An 8,466-nucleotide genomic window follows, 5' to 3' on the forward strand; every position below is an offset into this window, starting at 1 on the left:
ATGATGCATGCAATGATGGATTTTCTACTCATGAGTAAGATTTTGAGTTTTCTTTGTTTTATCATGATTGAAGTTGAAAAGGAGCATGATTGTCATATTCGCCATGATGCATTCTTGAGCATGATTCATGCTTCTTGCATGTTAGTTAAAATTTGTGTTTTGGATGGCTATGGACACCTTGAAAATTCGCCATGCTCATATATGCATATATATGATTGCACATTATGTTTTGGTTATGAACTAAGTGATGAATATATTGGTTTAAAGAAGAAGATGTGGAAGAATGCTTGTGAAATTGCAAGCACAATTCGCCTAGCACACATGTAGGTGCTTGATGCTATATTATAAGTTTTGGGCCACAATGTGCAAAGCATTAATTAGTAAATTGCATGCTGTTTTTGTGAGGTATTAAGTGCAAAATTGACCTCAACATGTACATGAATATTCGCCTTGGGTAGCCTATTGAAGGCCTTAGCATTTCCTTGATGCTCGAATAAATTGTATTGAATTGCTTGATGTAGTATAAAATGTGCATGACCATTGTGTATTCAAGCTAAAGGGTGGCCATATGACCATTTAAACTCCTTGTCATATTCGCCAAAAGCTAGCACAATGAGGTTTTAATAAATTGAATTTGTTTGAATTAGCTCAAGAGCTTAGAGGGCCACAATCGGACAAGGGAAGGAGAAAGTGATCGAATAGCCGAAAAAGCCGCTCGACAACATCCGAGGTAAGTCCTCAAGAAGTGACCCTACTTGAATTGTGTGAAATAAAGTATGGATGTGTATTGATTATTTATTATGTATGCATGAGTATTTGAATTCTGCCCGGCTAAGTCCCGAAGGCGAATATGCTTCTGCTATAATTGCGTTTGAGCCTTAGTAACGAAAATGAATTATGTATGTCCAATGATAATTGATGTATGTGTTCATGGAAATTGAATGATATCCGGCTAAATCAAGACAATTATGCTGGAGATTATATCCGGGTTAAGACCAAGGCAATTGTGCTAGTGGCTACATCCTGCTAAGACCAAGGCATTCGTGCGCGACATTCTATCCGGCTAAGACCAAGGCATTTGTGCACGTGATTATATCCGGTTATATTCAAGAATCTTGGGCTGGAGGTGAGTGTTGGTTGCTGTAATGAATTCAATTAGTACACTCGAAAAGCCCAAAGGATAAGGTACGTTATATGTGCATTGGAAGGTCGACATGTTTGAGCAACATTCGCTCAATCGACTAATAAATTTCAGTTATTGAATTGATTGATATTTTGTGAAATCATATAATGATGAAGTGTGAAGTAAGAATGTGTATTAATGAAATGATGCATTTGGCTATGTGAATGTATTGCTGTAATTAGAGTTGATTATATTCCTTGAGACTTACTAAGCATAAGAATGCTTACCCGCTGCTTTGGCTCTCGCTTTTTTTAGATTTCGCTCAAGCAATTGGATTTGGGATCGTTGAAGTCAAGTCATTCACACTATCAAGCCTCCATTTTGGTATAAATTTTTGATTGAACTTGAGATGGCATGTATAGGACTACCTCTTGTTTGTTAAATATGTTGTAATGTAAGTATGTACGGCCATGCGAAAATGGCTCGAAAAGGAAGCATGAACTTAGACAAATTGTGGGTTGTATGTATATATTTGGTGTCATGATGTGGCTATGGCTTGAAATGGGAATGTTGGTCATATGATCAGCCATTTGCATGGTTAAAATGATCATATATGAACCTATGTATGGCAAGACTAGTTGATTCATGGAGACTACCAAATAGGTAAGTCCTACCTTAAAAACAGATGCTGCCAGCTGCAGTGGCATGAATGTGAAAAATCACCAAAATTCATAGGAATGGAATTAAATAGTGAATAAGCTATGTAAATGAACCTTGATGAGTCTATTTTCATATGGAAGAAACGAAATGGTCATAGGAGTTACAGGTTAAGAGATATTAAAGCTATTGTGAGACAGGGCCAGAATGGTTTCTGGGTTCCCTGTCCCAACTTTAAAAATTCACTATAAAGTATCCAAAAAGAATTAGGAAATATACCTTATATTTACAGATTCCATTTTGAGTCTAGTTTCATTAGAAACAAACGACACCAGTATTAAAGCCCTGTACAGAGAGATATTCAAGTTATACCGCGAAGGTCAGAGCAGTCGATCCCTGTAACATGGGTAACTTTAACTAATAAACTGTACCAATTGGCCCAACCAAAATCCTAGAAATAAATCCATGGATGGATATATGAGTCTAAATTCAGGAAAATTTACAAAACCAGTTTCCGAGTTTTGAAACTCGAGATATGATTTTAAGGCGACAGTGACGCAGTTTTCCAGCCTGACTGGAAATGTCAAATTGGTGGGCAAAACATGTGAACTTGGCTTGTTAACCCTCGGTCCGACACGGCGATGGTCTCGGTTTGGGGTGTTACAATTTTATTGGTATCGAGCCACGGTTTAGTCGATTCTAGGACTACCGTGATGTGCTTGGGGTCTAGCTATACATGCCATTAAATGATGAATCGATAGTGTGATGATTTCGACAATTTGACTTTATGTTTGTTTATAGCAATGGATCCCGATCCCAACCGAAGCGATAGCTGATGATGTGGAGAGTGTGGCGCTGCTCCCGCGCAAGGGACAATGCCGGACTCTCAACCTATGGCCAGCAATCCTAATGACGAGGCTAGGCAAGCCTTTTATAGTGTGATGAACGAATGGTTTAATCAATACATTCGAACCAACACGGTGTTCCACAACCTCCATTCCCGACAAATGCAACCCCAAGACCTACAATACCTCCGTGATCGACCAAATAAGGTCAAGTAAGCCCCAATCGATAGGATTCAAAACATGGGGCCACTGAATTTAAGGCTACGGATGATGATGATGCCGAAGCGAGCTGAATTATGGTTAGATAACACTATCCGGTGCTTGATGAGCTATCCTGTACACCCAATGAGTGCTTAAAGTGTACCATCTCCTTGCTACGCGAGTCCGCCTACTATTGGTGGAGTACTCGACTTGTGGTGCCTAGAGAGCAAGTGACTTGGGAATTCTTTCAAACCGAGTTCAAAAAAGTATATCGATCGAGATTCATCGACCAAAAGCGGAGGGAATTTCTTGATCTTAAGCAAGGTTCTATGTCCGCTATCGACTACGAACGAAAGTTTGTGAGGCTTAGCCAGACGCGAGAATGCATTTCGTCCGGCTATTATGTGTAAACGCTCGAGGATGGGCTGAATGATGATATAAGGATGTTTGTTGGCATTCTCGAGATACGAGAGTTCGTAGTACTTGTTGAGCGAGCTTGTAAAGCCGAAGAGCTTAGAAAGGAGAAACAAAAAGCTGATGTGGGGTTTGGAGAATTCCGAAAGAGGTCCTCGGGAAAGTCTCTTCAACAAGCATCGAAGAGATTTCGAGATGATGCGAGCCGGTCTAGAGGCGTTTCGGGCTTTTCTAGACGAGGACGCGATCGACCCCCTGTGACCACACGAGTCACTTCGATCGCCAGTGGTGGAAATGATCGCCGAGAGAGGGCGGAGTGTCCACATTGTGGCAAATGGCATTCGGGGAGCTGTTGGTTTCGTGATCGCTCTTGCTATAAGTGTGGATCGGCCGACCACTTTATGAAGGATTGCCCGAGGATGCATGAACAGAATATAAGTCAGAGTGCAAACCCGGGTGCTACCATTGCTCGAGGTAGGCCACCTAGAAATATGGGCAATGTCAGTGGCGGTCAGAGAGGATCTAGAGATGCTACCATCAGATCTGAGGCTCGTGCTCCTGCTAGGACTTATGCCATACGCGCACGCGAGGATGCTGCCTCTCCAGATGTTATTACCGGTACTTTCACTCTTTTCAATACAAATGTGATTGCTTTGATTGACCTGGTTCTACTCATTCATATATATGAAACCTTAGCATCCAAAGAAGACTTTGCCTATTGAGTCTACTTCTGAGTTTGTAATTCGGGTGTCAAACCCCTTGGGTCATTACGTGCTTGTTAACAAAGTGTGCAAGAAAAGTCCCCTAGTGTTCCGAGGTTCTTGTTTTCCGGCGGACCTAATGCTTTTGCCGTTCGATGAGTTCGATGTTATTCTTGGTTTGGATTGGTTGACCATGCACGATGCGGTTGTAAATTGCAAGAGCAAGACTATCGATTTGAGGTGCGCGAATAATGAAATAGTTCGGGTTGAGTCCACGGACTTAAAGGGGTTGCCACCGTAATATCGCCGATGTTGGCCCGTAAATATGTAAGAAAAGGGTGCGGCGTACCTTGCGTCGTGCTTTCGATGACAAGGAATCGAGAAGAAACCCGAATCTGCGCCGTGGTTTGTGAATACCGGATGTTTTCCCGAGGAATTGCCGGTTTACCACTGTTCGGAAATAGAATTTGGCATCGAATTGGTACCGGTACCACTCAATTTCGATAGCTCCGTATCGTATGGCACCAACGGAATTAAAGGAGTTGAAAGCTCGATTGCAAGAATTGGTGGATAGAGGTTTTGCTCGCCCGAGTTTTTCGCTTTGGGGTGCGCCGGTGTTGTTCGTGAAGAAGAAGGATGGAACCATGCGATTGTAGATCGACTATCGTCGACTTAACAAAGCGACGATAAAGAACAAATATCCGTTGCCACGTATTGATGACTTGTTCGATCAACTGAAGGAGCCTCGGTGTTCTCGAAAATAGATTTGAGATTGGGCTACTATCAATTGCGAATCCGAGATTCGACGTGCCCAAGACCGCCTTGAGCGAGATATGGTCACTATGAGTTCCTAGTGATGCCGTTTGGGCTCACTAATGCCCTCGCGGTATTTATGGATTTAATGAATCGAATCTTTAGACCATATTTGGATCGATTCGTAGTCGTGTTCATTGATGACATCTTGGTCTATTCAAGAAATGAGACCGAACATCTGAACACCGCGGTTAGTCTTTGCAAATTTTACGGGACAAGCCTAAGTTCAAGAAGTGTGAGTTCGGTTAAGAGAGGTTAGCTTCTTGGGTCATGTGGTATCTGCATCGGTATTCGAGTCGACCAATAAAATTTCAGCCATACTAAATTGGAAGCCTCAGAAATATTACGAGGTTCAAGCTTTTTGGGGCTTGCTTGGTTATTACCGACGATTTGTAAAGGCTTCTCAACGATAGCCACGCCGATGACGGCTACTCCAAAAGGATGTTAAGTTCGAATGGACGGAGAAATGCCAAAAAGTTTCGATCAATGAAAACTTATTTGATGAAGCCCCAATTCTAGTGCAACCCGAGTCCCAAGGAGTTTGTTATCTATAGCGACGCCTCTCTACTTGGGTTAGGTTGCGTATTAATGCAAGAAGGTCGAGTTGTGGCTTATGCGTCGAGGCAATTAAAACCACATGAGAAAAATTATCCGACTCATGATCTCGAATTGGCCGCCATCGTATTCGCTTAAAGATTTGGCGACATTACTTATTTGGTGAAAGGTGCCATGTATACTCGGATCACAAAAGTCTCAAGTATTTGATGACCCAAAGAGACTTAAATCTGCGACAAAGACGTTGGCTCGAGCTGTTAAAGGATTATGAGTGATCATTGACTATCACCCGGAAAGGCGAATGTGGTTGCGGATGCCTTGAGTCGTAAATCGTTATTCACTTTACGAGCGATGAATGTGCACTTGTCTATCCGATCCGACAGGTGTGTTAGTGGCTGAATTGAAAGCCAAACCATTATTGACACACCAAATTCGAGAAGCTCGGAAAGTCGATGACGAGTTGGTTGCAAAACGGGCTGCGTGTGTTCAACAAGGACTCGGAGTTTCAAATCGACGATGACGATTGTTTGAGGTTCAAAAGTCGTCAGGTGTCCCAAAGAATTGAACTCATTTCGATAATTCAATGAAGCCCATTGTAGCGAATGGCAATCCACCCGGGAGTACGAAGATGTACAATGATTTGAAACGTCGATTTTGGTGGCATGGTATGAAGCGAGACATCTCCGACTTTGTTTCGAGATGTTTAATATGTCAACAAGTGAAAGCGGAACATCGGTGCCTTGAGATTACTTCACCAATCACGATACCCGGTGGAAATGGGATCGAGTCACAATGGACTTTGTATCCGGACCGCCATTGTCGACAAGTAAGAAGGATGCGGTTTGGGTCGTGGTAGATCGATTGACTAAGTCGGCCCACTTTGTCCCCGTACGCACGGATTTTTCAATGGACAAATTAGCGGAATTGTACGTTTCTCAGATTGTGAGATTACACGGGGTGCCTATTTCTATCGTGTCGATAGAGATCCGAGATTTACCTCGCGATTTTGGAAAAAGTTGCAAGAAGCTTTGGGTACCAAGTTGCATTTCAAGACCGCTTTTCACCCCAAACCGATGGTCAATCCGGCGGATAATTCGGATACTTGAGGATATGTTAAGATGTTGCGTCCTCGAGTTTAGTGGTTCATGGGAACGGTATTTGCCGTTGATTGAATTCGCTTACAACAACAACTTTCAATCAAGTATTAAGATGGCACCCTACGAGGCCTTATGCGGTCGTAAATGCCGTGCGCCATTGTTTTGGACCGAGCTCGGTGAAAGCAAGATTTTCGGTGGATTTGATTAGGGATGCTGAACAGAAAGTGAAAGTAATCCGTGAAAGTCTCAAGATAGCCTCCGATCGTCGTAAGTCGTGCAGCGGATCTGAGGCGTAAGGATATCGAGTATCGTGGGTGATAAAGTGTTTCTCAAGGTATCGCCTTGGAAAAAGATACTCGTGTTCTAGTAAGGGCAAGTTGAGCCCGAGGTTCATTGGACCATATGAGATATCGAGCGAGTCGGTCCAGTGACATATCGCTTGATTTTGCCCCTGAACTCAAAAGGTTCACGATGTCTTTCACGTTTCGATGCTTCGACGCTATAGATCCGATCCATCGCACGTGATTAGTCCATCAGAAATTGAAATTCAAGCTAATATGAGTTATGAGGAAGAACCGATTCGTATCCTATCACGAGAAGTGAAAGAGTTGCGAAACAAGCGGGTTCCGCTAGTGAAAGTGTTATGGCTCAAGCACGGATAGAAGAAGCTACTTGGGAGACCGAGAACTCTATGAAAGAACGATATCCAAACCTATTTACGGTAAGATTTTCGGGGACGAAAATTCCTTAAGAGGGGGAGTTGTGACAGCCAAAATAGACCCTAGCCGGAATGTGGTTTCGGGACCACAAAACCGAGGCATAACAATAATTTAAAATTTATTTCGATGCCTATAATATGTGAGTATTCATGTATGACATTTTTGATGATTGATTTAGTGTTATAAAGGTGAATTTCACTAGAAAGGACTTGTGTGAGAAAATTTAGAATTGAGATAGGCAAATGTGGAAGTGGCCTATTGATGCACACTAGAAATGTTGTCCTTGCATGTCAAATTCCCAAATTTGACTATAGTGGCGGCCATGGTGATGAATATGGGCAAAAGAAAACATGTCTTAAACATGTTTTGCTAGTGGTGCATGTTAGAAATAATAAAATAAGAGTATGGAAAAAAAGGAAAAAAAATGTTCATCTTTCACCATAGCTCTTGGCCGAATGTCCTAAGGAAAGAAAAGAAAATTTTGCTCATCCATTTTCACTTCTTGGCCGAAAATACTAAGGAAAAGGGGAGGATTTTTGCTTCATGCTTGGTTTGGAAGAGATCTAGAAGGAGATTTGGCTAAGTTTGCATCAAGATTAAGGTATGTATGAGGTTGTGTTAGGAGTTTCATGCATGTCTTGGTTGCTAACTTGATGTGCATGTTAGCCATGGCTCAAATCTTTGTTATGCCATGGAAATGGTATTTGGCCAAAGTTGTTATGGTGATAAAGCCATTGCATGCTAAGTGTGAAGCTTGATGATGATGCATGCAATGATGGATTTTCTACTCATGAGTAAGATTTTGAGTTTTCTCTTTGTTTTATCATGATTGAAGTTGAAAAGGAGCATGATTGTCATATTCGCCATGATGCATTCTTGAGCATGATTCATGCTTCTTGCATGTTAGTTAAAATTTGTGTTTTGGATGGCTATGGACACCTTGAAAATTCGCCATGCTCATATATGCATATATATGATTGCACATTATGTTTTGGTTATGAACTAAGTGATGAATATATTGGTTTAAAGAAGAAGATGTGGAAGAATGCTTGTGAAATTGCAAGCACAATTCGGCCTAGCACACATGTAGGTGCTTGATGCTATATTATAAGTTTTGGGCCACAATGTGCAAAGCATTAATTAGTAAATTGCATGCTGTTTTGTGAGGTATTAAGTGCAAAAATTGACCTCAACATGTACATGAATATTCGGCCTTGGGTAGCCTATTGAAGGCCTTAGCATTTCCTTGATGCTCGAATAAATTGTATTGAATTGCTTGATGTAGTATAAAATGTGCATGACCATTGTGTATTCAAGCTAAAGGGTGGCCATATGACCATT

Source organism: Gossypium arboreum, chromosome 3 (genome assembly GCF_025698485.1).
Source record: "Gossypium arboreum isolate Shixiya-1 chromosome 3, ASM2569848v2, whole genome shotgun sequence".
In the NCBI taxonomy this organism is placed as follows: Eukaryota; Viridiplantae; Streptophyta; class Magnoliopsida; order Malvales; family Malvaceae; genus Gossypium; species Gossypium arboreum.